The 16,704-nt window shown below is 41.9% G+C and overlaps 1 protein-coding gene across 2 annotated transcripts in view; it reads right to left on the bottom strand.

Moving 5' to 3' along the window:
- LOC132819096 (zinc finger FYVE domain-containing protein 9-like) overlaps positions 1-16,503 on the bottom strand; it is a 133,606-nt gene extending 117,103 nt beyond the window's left edge. The window contains exon 1 of one of the 2 annotated variants that reach the window (XM_060830457.1): positions 16,354-16,503. The gene's annotated coding sequence lies outside the window, so the exon portion shown is untranslated. Of the gene's footprint in view, positions 1-15,575; positions 15,590-16,353 lie in introns of those variants that run through there. The other variant, XM_060830458.1, reaches the window with a different exon arrangement.
- Positions 16,504-16,704: the final 201 nt, after the last annotated feature.

The following is a 16,704-nucleotide window of genomic DNA, read 5'->3' as shown; positions in this document are numbered from 1 at the left end:
TCGGCACAAATTAAGTAGGGATAGCATTATGGTATTTATATGCCAAAAGTTATTTTTGTCACTGTGCTGCCCATTGTACAAGAAGATTACTACAAACGTTCAAAAGGATGCTTGCTGAGTTCCTGAGTGGGAAATACATGGATTTCATTGATTGAAATGGTGTTACCAGTACCATGACCACCTTGAGATGCCCAATTATCTTTCAAGTTAGAAATGTTCTGCTCCCCACTCCTCCCCCATACAAGTGTTTGATTTTTTCGTCCCAGGAAGTTACGTGTTTGCTGGAAGACATGGTTTATAGTTTACGCGTTGCATTGTACAAAGGATAACAAGTCTCACATGCAAAGTAATGAATACATTTGCCTCATCCATACCCCTACATAAAATACATTTTCTGTTGGAACTATTAAGAATATGAAGCATTGATGTTAAGTTTGTAAATTTACAAAGAAAGATTTTTTTTAAAAAGTGACACCCAATAGAAAAGGAAACAGCAACAGAGTATTCAATAACAGCACTAATGATATGTTTTATATGAAAAATAAGAAAGGGGATATCTAAAGCAAAACAGTACAATTTCAAAAAGTATGTTGGAACAGAGAGATCTGAGGACATACAAACAAGATGGTCAAAGGCAACACATCAAGTTATACAGATATAGGGGAAAAAAAAAGAGACATATCACACAAAACCTAAACTGTAAGATGCTAGTTAGGCCCCAGCTAGAGTATTCTGTCCAATCCTTGGAACTAAACTCCAAAAGGAGACAAGGCCTTAGGGATAGTGCAGATATTTAATGAAATGTTTTCTAGGCTTGGAGAATTTCATTATATGGATATCACAAAAGCTTCTTAGCACAGAGGGTCAAGGGGGAAAATCTGACAACTGCCCAAAATAACAAGGAGCTTTGATCAATAAGAAAGCATTTCCAGTGGTAGAAAGATGAATAATTAGAGGTTGCAGATGCAAGACATTTGAGAAAATCAGATAGTACAAGGGAGATATGCAGTGAACTATGATTATCACTGCCTCATAAGACAGGAAAAGTACGTTCAATCTTAACTCTCAAAAAGGGGAATTGGGTAAATATTCAAACAGCAAAAGCTTGCAGGGATACAGGAAAAGAGACAATGTGCCAACGATCTTCTACTGTGTTATATCATCCCAGGCTTCCAAGAAATGTGCAAATTCAAAATGCCAATTCTAACTTTTGACGAAAAGATACTAATTGCATGGTGGAAATGGCTCTGCTCCCAAGCATTACTTTTTATTCATGCCACTGTTCTGAATAATTTGCAATGTTGTTCCAGAATTTTGTTTTTATCTCACTTCCAGAACTAAAGGGATTTTAATCAACAGCAGAGCTGACAACAGTCATAAAATTATACAGCATGGAAACAGGTCCTTTGGCCCAAAGTGGTCCATGCAGAACTCTGCTAGTTCCAGTTGCCTGCATTTGGTCCCTATCCCTCTAAACCCTTCACATTCATGTACCTATCCAAAATTTTTTGAGTGTTGCCTTGACCACTTTTTGGCAGCCCACTCCAAATACACACCACGCTGAGGAAAGAAGTTGCCCCTCAGGCCGTTCTTAAATATTTCCCCATCGCATCAAACCTATGCCTTCTAGTTTTCAACTCCTCACCTCTGGGGAAAAAAGACTTATGCGTTCATCCTATCTATGCCCCTAAATAAGGTCACCCCTCATTCTCCTACATTCAAGGAATAAAGTCCTATTCTGGCCAACCTCCAGGCATACTAGTCCTGGGAGCATCTTCACAAATGTTTTCACTCTTTCCAGTTAAACTACCAGTATGTCTTTCCTATAAATGGGTTGACCAAACCCATAGACAATACTTCAAGTGTGGCCTCACTAAACTACTTATACGACAGTAAAAATGTCTCAACTCCCATACTCAATGCTGATAAAGACCAGCAATGCTAGATACCTTCTTCATCACCATGTCTACCAGTGAAGCTGCTTTCAAATAACTATGTACGGAGTTGGGAGGTCGTGTTGCTGCTGTACAGGACATTGGTTAGGCCACTGTTGGAATATTGTGTGCAATTCTGGTCTCCTTCCTATCGAAAAGATGTTGTGAAACTTGAAAGGGTTCAGAAAAGATTTACAAGGATGTTGTCAGGTTTGGAGGATTTGAGCTATAGGAAGAGGCTGAACAGGCTAGGGCTGATAAAGATTTAAAAATTATGAGAAGCATGGATAGAACAAATAGACACAGTCTTTTCCCTGGGGTTGGGGAGTCCAGAACTAGAGGGTATAGGTTTAGGGTGAGAGGGGAAAGGTATAAAAGAGACCTATGGGGTAACTTTTTCACACAGAGGGTGGCACGTGTATGGAATGAGCTGCCAGAGGAAGTGGTAGAGGCTGGTACAAATGTAACATTTAAGAGGCATTTCGATAGGTATAGGATTAGGAAGGGTTTGGAGGGATATGGACCGGGTGCTGGCAGGTGGGACTAGATTGGGTTGGGATATCTGGTCGGCATGGGCGGGTCTGTTTCCATGCTGTACATCTCTATGACTGACTCTATTTACTGCCTAAGTCCTACCTTGGTTTGACTTTCCGAAGTGTAACACCTCACACTTATGTATTGAATTGCATTTGTTAATTCTCAGCCCACTTCCCCACATGTTCACATAGGCCTCCAGGGGAGGTTTTATTTTTGAAACTAAAACATCTTGTTAGTTATGTGGAACTGTTCATCGTATAGGATTTGCTTTTTGGCCTTTCCTCATCAGTTTCTCAGGTTCAGGTTGCGGTCTGCACTCCCCAGCTTGGCATGGTTAAGCTACCATAGTTTTTTGCTATCTGGTCTCATCTGCTCAACAGCACATACTGCCACAGCTCCACTCATTGAAGGATTTTGCCTGACTAGCAGATAGCATGTCAGTTACCAACCCCTGATAAAAAAGGTATTTTCTAGAATCAGGGACAGAAGCAAATTGTTACTGGTGACTCTTCCTCACCTGAATACAAACTGCTGCATAAAAACAGAGGTCTGTAATTTATAGTGGTGCAACTCAAAGCAAATGTGGTAGAAACACAAATGGATATCTATACTTGAAACAGAAATGAATATGGGGAAGAGCCGAGAGTGAAGCCATTACAACAATTGGAGCTTACAAACTACATCTAGCTGTATTATAGCATTTCCTCACCTACTTTACTGAACACCAAATGTTGCATTGATCAAAAATTGACACGACAAATGTAATTAAACCCACATATAGAGCTGGAATATAATGCTCACACAATTAATTTATTTAGATCATGTGTGACACTGAATTAGTAGGTCAAGGCAGCAAAAATAGCTCAAAAAAGGTTAACTGACTGACGATACAGGAGTTGAGAGAATTTCAAGAGTACAAGGCCTAGGTAGCTGAATGATGGAGAAAACAAAGAATAGATTGTAGCATTATAAAGAGCTTTACCTACACTGACAAGAATGAGGCAATTAAGAGTTTTAAAGACCGGAGAAATTTAAAATTTCATAGTCAACAAAAAGCTTCACTAAGTGAAGCCAAAAATCATGAATCCATCAACAGCATGAAATTAAGCAGCAATTCAGCGAATCACCTAAGGCAAATCTAAAATACTTGAATGATTCAAACAAATTAGGTGACGTTTTACCACAGCAATACTAAAACTGTGCCAGAAAGTAAAATACACAAAAGCATCCAACTAATCATAGTGGTCCTTGCAATATATGACCAGGTCTCAATATTTGGATAGGTGCACTTTTTTAAAAAAAAATAAAAACCCCAACTATTTAAATAAATAATAACCAATAAACTAATACATAGTAATAACTTAACTCAGCCAAACAAGAAATGTTCATAATTCCTCCTCGCCGGATGGACTCAAAACACAATCATTACAGCTACATAAAAGCTGTTATGAGTGTGGCAGATAAATCTGTGTCCAGGTATCCCAAAAAGGGCTGCCATGTCTTAGAAAAATTCTCATTTTTGTGGTGTACTACACTTGTGGGAAAGTCTTAAAGGAATAAGCTCCATAACAATCTACCGCCAATCCGACAGGGGGAGGGGGGTTGAATACCCAACCCAGCAAGATATTCCTTGTGCAAAATGTGAGGATATTAAAACAAAAAGTTCTCTTTTGTGCATCTGCACACACAGAGAGAGATCAAGTCCTTCTCAACCCTCATACCCAAAATCCTCTCCATTGCACATGCCACAGCACTTCAGTATGTTTGAAGCCTATTGCAAGTCCAGAGACAATGGGTGAGAGTGCCCATACAGACCTTGCACTTGGGACATGTTGAAGATACTTCTGGTTTGAATTTTGACTTTGGTTCGGAGCCAAGTGGACTTTATGGAGATTCTTCAAAGCATGGGTCCTATTGCAAAATTGATATCTTTCTTGAGTTTCCCCAAATATCTTCTCCTGCCACTGAGCAGACTTGAACACCTAGCGCTCTCTCCCCCACACCCTGAGTCAAACAAACTCATCTGAGGGGGCACCAGTCAATTGATGATAAAGTGCTAACAGAAAGCGTACTCTTAGCACCGAGTACCCTCCCATGTCAGATGTAGAGGGATCATCAAAAGTGTAGTTTTTTAAATAACATCCCTACCTTGAAAAAAAAAAGGAAATCCCTGTGCCAACTGATCAAAGGACATCATTGTGTCTCCCTCAAAATAATATCTCACATGCAAGATAGATCCCTAGCTGCCCAACGTTCGAATCCTGAATCTATCATCCCCGGTTGAAAACCTGGCATACCCACTATAGGGGTAAAGATGATGTTTTGCCAATATTGTCTTCCCTCTGCTGAATTGCCCTCCATGCTTTAACAGTATTGATAACTATTGGGTTTATGGCAATATTCCTTGACTGTCCTCATTTTGTCCAGAAACAGCAAGCAAGGGGGCACCTTGCGTGGTAGGCTTTGATATCTAACCAAATTGAAAGAGGGTGCCCACAGGCCCAATCACACACATAGGATTAAAAGCTAGCAACAAAGCTTGTTTTTTTATGTCCGGAAGGTCCAATGTCCACAATCTGTAAGGCAGTTGCAGTTTAGTTAATTTAATGAAGGAGTTGAACCAGACAGACATTCAGTCTCTTGAATGTTTGCTTTTTTAAAATTAGGGGGAGCATCTGTATAGGGTATAGCAAATGGGGGAGAATATTCACCTTAATCAGCACTATCCAACCCAACCACAAGACCAGAGCACCTCCCATCTTTGAAGCTCTTGTTTGATTTTGTCAAATAATTGAACAAATCGATCCAGAACTGGAGTAATGAATATGCCCAAATATACAAAACCCCCTGTGACCACTTAAATGGGAATTGACATTTGCCCTCTCACCTTCATAAGACTATCCACAGGCATAGCCTCTGATCTTGCAAGATTAATCTTGTACCCTGAAAAGGCACCAAATGCGCAGATGCATTGTATCAGGAGAGGAACTGAAACTGCTGGATTTGACAAAAACATTAAGATTTTGTTGTACATGGACAATGTCCTATGTAATTTTGACCTCAACTCTGGAGCTGATATTAGGATCGCAATGAATGGCCTCCACCAATGGTTCAATCGCCAATGTAAAAAGCAGTGGCAAGAAGGGACAGCCTTGCCGACTGCCCCTAAAAATGTTAAAACTGCTTGATCACACCCAATTGGTATCGACCACAGTGAGACTGTCATTGTAGAGAACCTTTACCTATCTTATAAAAACTTCACCCAAATCAAACCTCTCAGGAGTATAGAAAAAGGTACGGCCATTCAACTCTGTCAAATGCCTTTTCTGCACCTAGAGAAATCACCAATCCCTGTATTGACTGTCGTTGACAGCCTCCTAACAACATTGGAGGAACTGCGGCCCTTTATGAAGCCCATCTGATCCTCTTAACGATAGAAGGTAACTGTCTCCAGCCTTAACCCAAGAGTCTTAGAGGATTTTAAAGTCCACATTGAAGAATGAAATGGGCCTGTCTGAATCACAGTCCTCCAGGACCTTCCCTTTAAGAATAAGCAAAATATTGGCCTCTCTCAAAGATGACGAGAGGGGATCATGGCTGTCTGAGTCATTAAACATTAAGCATCAGCCCTAACGGTATGTTTATAAATTCTTTATAGAATTCTCTGGGATGTCGGTCAAGACTAGGCGCCTTTCCATTCTGAAGCTGCTTTGCAGTTTCTTGTACCTCTGGCTCTGATAAGAGGGCATTGAAAAAGGACTCTTGCTCAGGGGTCACACCCAGGAGCTCCAGATCCTGAAAAGAAAAATTCCATTTTGGCCCACCCCTCCTCACAACCCTCAGATTGGTATACCAAGTAAAATCTCTGGAATGCCACATTAATCTTTCTGGAGTCGCATATTCAGTTCCCAGACCTTCCCGAATCACCGCAATGGCTTGTGAGGTAATCCTTTTCCTGGCGAGATATGCCATGTCACCATGCTCATACAACTTGTGTTTTGCAAAAGTAAGCTCTTTCTTTGCTGTCAGAGAGCATGGAATTCAAAGCAGACCGCAGCACTTTAAATCTCTGTAGTTTGACCAACAAGGTCCTGTCAAAGTAAGCCTTCTCAGCTGCCTTCAACCATGCTTCAAGGAGACGTTGCTGCTCACCCTTCTGCCACTTCCTACCGGCAGAGGAGCAAAATAACCAACCCCCAGACCCGGCCCGAAACGTCGATTCTCCTGCTCCTCAGATGCTGTCTGACCTGCTGTGCTTTTCCAGCAACACACAACTCTGATCTCCAACATTTGCAGACCTTACTTTCTCCAGGATACTAACTGAGCCTGACTTAATGTATAGGAGAAATACTAACTTATTATCCTCCAAGGATAATGGGATCCATTCAATAGTGCCTCAAACTCACTTGAACATCCTTAATTTTAACCAACAGGTACACTGGAGAGTGATCGGATTTGGTAATATTACCAATCAGACAAGATGCCACCAAGTCCAGGATTGGCACGGGGTGGGGGGGTGGGGGTCAGAGAAAAAAAGTGGGGGGAAAAAAAAATGTTAAATCCCTGACTGTAGGTTGGAGACGCCTCCAGATGTCCACCAACCCTAACTCCACACACAGATCCATTAATTATTTAGCTTGTACAGAGGGTATTGGGGGACCTTTGGGCAACCTGTCTACTGGGGGATCCATGAGACACTTGAAATCTCCCCCTAAAATGATATGCCGTGACTCAAGACTGATCAGTTTAGAAAACGCATCTACCGAAAAATTTGAGGGAATGAACTGGAGGGCAATAAAAGTTTAAAAACACCATATTCTTCCCCATTTATCAGGGCTTCAAGAATTACAAACCTCCTGGTGCGTGTCGTAACACTACTACTAACTGAAGTGGTAGATTCCTCCAAACCAATATAGCCACTCCTCTACTTCTGGTATTAAGTGAAAAGTAAACCCAACCAGAGCTATTCTGTAGTTTCAAATGCTCATCATCCAAATAGGTTTCCTGTAACAAAGCAATATCCACCTTCTCCTTTTAAAAAGACTCAAAAATATCTTCATCTTCTTAATTGGATTGACTCCCCTTGATATTTGAGGTACATACTTAATCAAATCATCAGCTAATAACCTTTTGCAGTAACATTTAAATTCCAGACAGGAGGAACTCGAACGACAAATCGCTGAGCCTTAGCATCATATGATCCATCAAACTTTGAAACACAAACTAAAACCACTACATTTAACAAGCCTACAAAACTATAAAAGATTAAAGAACAAAAACCAAAAAAAAACCTACCAACCTATAAAGCACCAATAACGCTGAATAGAGGAAATCACCCCCTGCTCAAAAGGGGACAAATACCCATCCCAGACTGTCCATAAGTAGGCATCTAGTTCCAACCATTTTCCCTCCTAACAAGAGCAGAAAAGAAAGAAAATTTTGCTTTAAAAAGAAAAAAAATGGGGTAAATATCCCACCCATTCTCTGGTACAATTTAGAAATTGAAAGTACACATCTCAACCACCGCCAAACAAACTTTAAATCAAATTCTTACCGATAAAAAAAAATAGGGAAAGAAAGCTCCAACCAGAGGGTGGTAGATGCGTGGAACACATTGCCAGCAGAGGTAGTAGAGGCAAGCACAGCAGATTCATTTAAAAGGTGCGGCTGGACAGACGCACGAGTAGGTGGGGAGCAAAGGGATACAGATGCTTAGGAACTGGGCGATCGGTGTAGACAGTGGATTTGGATCGGTTCAACTTAGAGGAGTGAAAGGCCTGTTCCTGGGCTATACATTTTTTGTTCTTTAATAACTACTATTTGTGCATAGTAAATTGTTCATATTAGGTTAATTTGTCCACAAAGGCATTTGCCTTCTCCAGTGTGTCAAAGAGATGCACAGATCCAAAGGTCCTCTGAGGCACCGCCGGATACCTTAGTACTGAATCCCAAGCTCCCTCAAGTCCTCTCGACAGTCACAGGATTCGCTTTTCTGGATCACCACCTTTGAGAAGTCCTGGAAGAACATGATCTCAGAGTCCTCGTATATTAGGGCCTTCAGATCCCTCCGCTGGATTCTGGAAGCTTCCATGATTCTCACCTGGTTTCTGTAGTGATGGAACCACACCAGGAGAGGATGAGAACATTGACCCAGACCTGATCGCGGCGTGACCTAGTAAGCTCTATCTTCAAGCCTCTTGTGCCAGTCTCCAAGTTAAGGAATTTCAACAACCAGCCCTCAATAAATTCCGCAGGCTGCTCACCTTCCTTGCCCTCAGGCAGACCGATGATCCGAATATTCATTCTTTCTTGGTCATGCAAACGATGGGACCTGCACCTCCAGGGCTTGGATCCTATCCCTGAAGGAACAGGCATCAGCTCCCACCACAGTGACTGTGTTCAACCTCATTTGTCCTTTTTTCCCAGGTCTCCCAGCTGCTGTTCATCCTTCTGCAGGATGATAGAGGAGAAGCTGGCCCCAATCTCTATCTGCTTAACCAGCATCTCGCAAGATTTTGTAAGCCTGTTCACCATGGCCTTGGTAGGTAATAGAGTCAGAGGATTCTGCAGACTGGGCCATGGGCCCGGCCTTGGACACTCCTCCTCCCTCCTTCTGCATTTCTGGACGGCAAAAATGCAACTAAGTCAATTTTTCTATTGTTTCCTTCGACTCCACGACGTTTCGCGATGGTCTGGGTTGGGCGGGTTAGAAATTCGTCCCACTTACGCTGCGGTGCTGAGCTCTGCAAAGCAATCCTCCTAGATTGCCACCATTTTGGATCACCCAGGTGCACATCCTAATAACCTTATGCATATCCTATATAGAGGACTTGTTACGTTATTAGAACCCACAGCAACACCCTCCAGCTAATATTCTGAAAAACAAGTCACACCTTAGATATTAAGCGTGTACATGCTAAATTTCATGCAGCTATTTGAAAAGCTTTAACCAACAGTAGTTCTCTCAATTTGTATTACTTGCAGACATTTTCCATGCAAAAAATACTTCTGTCAAGGTGCTGACCAAAATGAACCAGTGACACCAGGAATAATCTACTGTAGTGTCTTAGAAAAATAAATTGAAAAAAAGGTAAGTACAACGCAATAACAAAAAGAGTCAACCAGTTTATCCAGTTAACAAATCAAATTGACCATAAAATTGATGATCATAAAAAGAGCAAGATTTAGCACATGTGAAAGTGTGACAAGAAAGTATACAAAAAGTTCACAAATGGAGTATAATTTGCTCATTTCAAAAGTTGCTCATTTTTGAAGGGAATACAAAAGAACATTATTGAAATAGAGAAAGCCTGCAGAAAGCAGCAGCACAAAAGATAGGACAGAGCAGCAAAACAAGGCCATCAGCCCATCGAGTCTGCCCATGATTCAATCATGGCTAATAGATTTCTCAAATTCGTTGTCCTGCCTTCGCCCCATAATCTTTGGTCCCCTCACCAATTAAGAACAGACAATGGCTCAGCCTCCACAGCAAGGTGTTCCACAGATTCACCACACTGAAGAAATTCGACCTCATTCCAGTTCTAAAAAAGGTTGAACCTGCACTCTGAGGCTGCATCATTGGTCCTGGTCTCTCCAACCAGTGCAAACATCTCCACATCCACTTTATCCAGGCCTCCCAGTATTCTGCAAGTTTCAATCAGATCCTGCTCCCACATCATCCTTCTAAACTCCACTGAGTATAGACCCACAGTCCTCAATTGCTCATTATATGACATGCCCTTCAGCCCCAGGATCATTCTTGTAAACCTTCTCTAGACACCATTCAATAACACATCTTTCCTCACGTGGGACCCAAAACTGCTCACATTCCAAACACTGTCTGATGATAGCCTTACACAGCCTCAGCAGTACATTTCTATTCTTGTATTCTAGCCCTCTTCAAATGAATGATAACATTGCACTTGCCTTCCTAACTGCCAACTGAACCTGCATGATAACCTTGAGAACCCTGAACTAGGATTCCTGAGTCCCTTTGTGCTTGAGATTTCTGAAACCTTTCCTCATTAAGAAAATAGTACCTCTTTTCTTCCCTAAGTGCATAATCACCAACACTCCCACATTGTATTCCATTTGTCATTTCTTTCCCACTCTCCCAGCCTGTACATTGTTCTGCATCCTCAACACTACCTAAACGACCATCTTTGCATCATCTGCAAACTTAGCAACAATGTTCTCAACTCCTTTATCCAGATCATTAATGTCGAACCCAAATAGTTGTGGTCCCAATACTGACTCCTGCAGAACTCCACTAGTCACTGGCTGCCATCCTGAAAACTACCCATTTTATTCACTCTGCCTTCTGCCAGTTAGCCAATCCTCTATCGATGCCAGTACCTTGCCTCTAAAACCACTGGCTTGTCTTATTTAGCTGCCCATTGCACAGCACGTTGTCAAAGGTCTTCTGCAAATCCAAATGGATCACATGCACTGGCTCTCCTTTGTCTAACATGCTCACTTGTATTCTTACAGATTTTTCAGCTATGACCTTCCCAAATGAAGCCATTTTGACTCAGTCTTCTGGGATCAGACACCAGTGATCCCTGAAAGACCAAATGCCACCGCTATCACCTTCAGGACACAGCGATTTATTCGTCTTCAGACCTTTCAGCTTCCCCAGCACTTTCTTCTCAGTCACTACATGCACGTCTGCTCCCCCAAATCTCTCAAAGTTTTGGTATGCTGCTGGTGTCTTCCATTGCAAAAACTGATACAAAGCACCTATGCAGTTACAGGGAATTATCACACACACAGAAACAAGCTCTTACAATTTTAGTCTGTATTAGTGGTTTGCCTACCCACCTATTTTATCTTCTTTCCCCCACTCAACTGCCTTGTTTAGCTGTCCTCTGCTCACTTTGAAAGCCTTAACCATATTTGCCCCAACTTCCCTTTAGTATGTTTCTTCTTCCCTCGGATGGAGTTCTGCTGTGCATCCTGAATCACTCCCAGAAACTCTTGCCATTGCTGCTCCACTGTCTTCCCTTCCAATCAAGTCTGGCCGATCCTCCCTAATGTCTTTGTAGTTACCAAGTGTAATACCGTTCTGATTCCAGCTTCTCCCTCTCAAACCAGAGGTGAATTCTATCATATTATGGTCACTGCCTCTTAAGGGCTCCTTCACCTTAAGCACCCTAATCCAGTCTACCCCCTTACACATTATCAAATCCAGAATTGCCTGTTCCCTCGTGAGCTCTACCACAAACTGCTCCAACAATACATCTTGATGCTATTATAGAGTCATAGAGATGGACAGCATTGAAACACACCCTTCAGTCCAACCCATCCATGCCAACGAGATATCCCAATCCAATCTAGTCCCACCTGCCACCACCCGGCCCATATCCCTCCAAATCCTTCTTATTCATATACCCATCCAAATGCCTCTTAAATGTTGCGATTGTACCAGCCTCCACCACTCCCTCTGGCAGCTCATTCCATACACGTCCCACCCTCTGCGTGAAAAAGTTGCCCTTTAGGTCTCGTTTATATCTTTCCCCTCTCACCCTAAACCTATGCCCTCTAGCTCTGGATTCCCCAATGCCAGGGAAAAGACTTTGCCTATTTACCCTATCCATACCTCTCAATTTTGTAAACCTCTATAATTCCTTTTCTTGGGATCTGCTATGAACCCAATTTTCCTAGTCCATCTCCATTCTGGAGTCACCCTTTATTGTAATAATGTTTTTCCAATCAAAATTTTCTGCCTCGTATCCGGACTACTACTAAGCAGCCTGTAGATAACAGCCATCAGGGCCTGTTTGCATCCACAAGTCTTCAAATTTGACCACACAGGTTCCACACCTTCCAACTGGATATCATTTCTTGCTATCAATTTGATTTTATTTATTAAAAATGTGAGGCCCGACCCCTTGGCCAATATGCCTGCCTTTTTGATAGGATGCGTATCCTTGCATATTTAGTTCTCAGCCCCAAACCCCTTGCAGCCAAGTATGTAATACCAATTTCAATCTGCACTACCAGCTCATTTACCTAGATTTGCATATGTGCGCATTTATGTACAACATCTTCAGTTGTATGCTGATTAATCTCCCTTTATCTTGAATTTAAGGTTTCCATACATCTGAGCTAGAACGCCTTGGTTCACTTCCTGTCTATTCCAGAGGCAGAAACTCAAGAGCCCTCCATGCACGCAAATTTATTTGTCTATCACATTAAACAAGAGTAGCAAATTAAATTCCCTCAAACTCTTCCGACCTGATAGAGGAGACTTGTGGTAGAGCCCTACCTCTAGACCAGGAGGCTCAGGTTCAAATCCCATAAGCTCTAGAGTTGTTGTGACATGTCTGAACAGGTTGATAAATAAAAACTAAGTAAAGCAACCATCTCCTCTGGTTGGGAAATCCAAAACATTTCCTTCCTGACACTATGAAACTGGAAGAATCACAAGCATCACTGGCAGCTGGCTTCACATTTCAGATTGATTAATTAGTTTCAAATTCTTCCTGCTGCCATGCTAGAATTTGAGCCCATGTCCTCAGACATTGGTCTTGGATTACTTACATAGTAACCTCAACACTATGCCACCATGTCCCCATAGGTTTAGAGCTGATTCAATGGACTATTTGGGGTCTTGATGCAGAAGATTTTCCCCACAAGGGGAAACAATCTGCGATCTAAGATGATAATCTCAGAGTAAGGGTTCACTAATGCAAGACAAAACTCAGGAAATGATTCTGAAGATATTAAATCTGTGGAATTCATCGCATATGACTGTGAAAGGCAAGTCTTTATGAATATTATCTCCTTTTGAGATTTTTGGAGATTGGTCTTAAGTGGGCAATGTCTTATTCTAACATGATGCCATCTGATCCTAGATTCTCCTGCAAAGGGGAAAAAAATAATATTTCCAAGTTTACACTGTCAAGTCCCCTCAGAATATTGTTTTCTTTCAATAAAAGTCACTTCTCATTATACTAAATTCCAATAAGTACAGACCCAATGTAATCAACTTCTCCCCATGAGGCAGTCCCTCTATAACCCAAGATCCATCTAGTGAACCTTCTCCAGACTGCCTTCAATGCCAGAATATCTTTAGATAAAAGGAGTAAAACTGTTCAGTATTCCAGCTGTGGTCTGACAAGGGCCGAGGGCCTTGTATAGATTTTGCAATACTATTTTATGAAAGAGACCAACATTTAATTTGCCATCTCTAACTTTATAACAAATCAATATAAATTACAAATCCTATAGCAACTAGTTAAAACTGTCTTTTGTATTTTCACATATATTTCCCACTGTCGTCATAAGAGGAATAACAATTTGATAAAGGCAGCACACGGGATACAGTGAATAACAATTCAACCTAAAACTACAGATAGGTCAGCCTGGGAAAGATGTGAAGGAGTATAACCAATAGCTTTGGAATGCGAATGAATAGGATGCAGAAAAATTGCATGCAATTTGTCCAAGGAATTAAGAGTCCAAAATCCTTGTGCTATCTTTTAAAGCAACCCAAGACTCCACATTTACCACTGTAATTTATGCAAGACGTCCTCCAATCTCCTGTTTGCCATTTATTTCCTTAAATTTATAATTTCAGGTAACTTAAAATTTAAATGAAAGATAAACTTGACTTGCTTATTCCAAACAAAAAAAATTATGGAGTCAAAATGTTAAATAATTTCTTCAACCGCAACCATCTATTGTACACAAATCACATTTTCCTTTGGTGCTAGCCTTGGCTCAGCAGTAGCACACACATCTCAATCATAAGGTAGAGCCTTATTACACAAATAAAGTACATAATGTTAGCTGAAAATCTAGCAAGAAAAAAAAAGTTGAATCTTATTCAAATAAAAACAGTAAACTAACATCTTCAGGAGTACAATCTGTACATTAAAAGGGTGGAAAAGGTCTCCACACAACCTGGCTAACATTTAACACCAAACCAATCTCAACAAACTGGAAAAATGCTTCAGCAGTTCCCAAGGCAGTGAAAGGCAAGGCAATTCAAACTGCCTATTTCCTTCCACCTACCTTTTCCTCAAATGTACAATTCTCTTTTGAAGTGTGTTATAGTTCCATCTTGTTAGTTAGTTGTATAAAGCAGTGCCATTTTATAGCAGCCTGGCAAAATAAAATTTTGACCTCTTTCTTTGCCCATTAAGAACTTGAAGATTAAAGCAGTATGTTAAAAATTCCATACACACAAATCAAATGATCAAAAACAATTCTTAGAAAATGATATCCAGAAAAGTCTGAATTCTGACATCGGAACCGAAAAGCTGCAGAGTGGAGGGCAGAAGAGAAGTCGACATAGGTACAGTTGGATCACCAATGTCACCCGAAACGTCGATTCTCCTGCTCCTGGGATGTGGCCTGACCGGCTGTGCTTTCCCAGCATTACACTCTTCGTCACCAATGTCAGAGCATAGTTACAGACGAGCTACAGCAGTTACGCGAAAATGCAGCAGGACAGATGAGCGCGGCATAACATGATAGCAGATCTCCGGGCAGGAGCAGCTAGAACATAGCAAATTTGGGACTGTCATTACTCCTGTCAAAATTTACTATTGCGAAAGGCGAAGATTTTCGCTTTAACCTCTGTTCCAGTGAAATAAACCCCAATCCAGTAAGCATTTCTTCATAAACACGTTCTCCCATCTCACCCAAAATCTTAATCCATATTAAACTGCAAACTCCATTTCATTATAGTGAAGTAACATTACTGGTTCACAGTACAAAGGAAAACTTCTACCGAACTTATCGCTCGTATTGCTAACGAAGTAGTCGGTCATGCTTTCCATAATAAATGCATAGCACTCACCAACTATTCCAGCTACAGGCCCACTCTGTCATACAAAGCTTACTGCTCCTTTCCAACCAAACTTACTTTTCGGACAATCACTAAAATGAATTTTGACATGGACCACACAATTTTGAAACTTTCGGTTGAGTTGTGTAGAGTTGTTCCTTTGTCCTCCTGCTCCTAAGCAGGAAAGTTGCGAACCTCCGGCACCACAGTACTCAAAACAACTCCTACAATTTATAATATTTCTGAACAATGTTGCCGGGTGAGAAATATGCCCTCGACAAAGTAGGGCTAAACAAGGTGAAACCAACCAGGGAGATCTCGTGTTTGTTTTGGATCCAGAAAGCGTTGGACACTATTTTGTCTCTGTCGTCGTTTGCGATTTACGACAGAAGCCAGAGATGAATAATGGCAAAACTTTATACCGTACTATGATCCTGCAGCACATTCTTTATAGACCGGAGACAAAAAATAAAAGGGTTGTAAAACCTCCACCCCACTGTTATGGATTCTGAAAATGTTGCGAATCGTCTATCAAGACTACAGGAAAGGTGCGAAGCAGTTTTTAAACCAACAAATCATTTTGCAGTTATGTTTCATGCGAATGAAAGCCGAGTCAAAACGCAGTAGTGCCGTCAAGTCGAGGAGTTACACCCTGCAAAATAAACGAATGCTTTCACCCACCCATTCCGTCCCCCCCCCCCCCCCACCCCCACCTTCTGGGCTGTGCGCGATCGGTTGTAATCCGCAGCATTTAAATCTCGGACCACTGACAAAATTCAAACGCTTACAGACTTACCAGACACTATCCCAACCAATCACACAAACACGCCTCTCTCCCCCCTCCCCACAAAACAAATCGTGTTCAGAAAGCCAAGCGGGATACTGTCTTCTGTGTCTTCTTAGGCCTACTCGAGGCATGGGAGTATCTGCTTCAGTTATACCCGCAAAACAGAGGCTGGCCCCCGGCTGCCATCTCCTCAGCAGGCGCATTATCCACCGAGCCCTCGGGGTCGCACGGAGGACGGTCCAATTCCCTTCTAAAATATAAAGAAAAATTCACATCACTCCCAGACTTTATTTCCTTACCAGACACGGGCTCATCGCTTCCAAGACGGGATTGAAAGATGTCGCCAGCCACGCCGTCCTTCGCTATTATCCGCTCTGCATCTTAATAGGCAAGATCCGCAACGTTTCGCCCGCTCCACCGTCGACATTAACTCAACAGCCATCCATCACGCGCTTGACGTTTGGAAAATACCAGCAGCAGCCTTCCAACCGCCAATCCGACCGCGGCATCCAATCTGACCAATCGCCGGCACGTCTCCCCCTTTCGCCGCACCCCCCAGCACATCAACTGACCAATCCAAATTCTCCGAGCCGTCGCCGCTGGGCGAATCGCCAATCAGATGGTTAGAGTCGAAATGACTCTTTTTAATT

The sequence above is a fragment of the Hemiscyllium ocellatum genome, chromosome 9, assembly GCF_020745735.1.
Source record: "Hemiscyllium ocellatum isolate sHemOce1 chromosome 9, sHemOce1.pat.X.cur, whole genome shotgun sequence".
NCBI lineage: Eukaryota > Metazoa > Chordata > Chondrichthyes > Orectolobiformes > Hemiscylliidae > Hemiscyllium > Hemiscyllium ocellatum.
The sequence above is the reverse complement of the archived record's forward strand: the minus strand, read 5'-3'. Positions and strand labels throughout refer to the sequence as shown.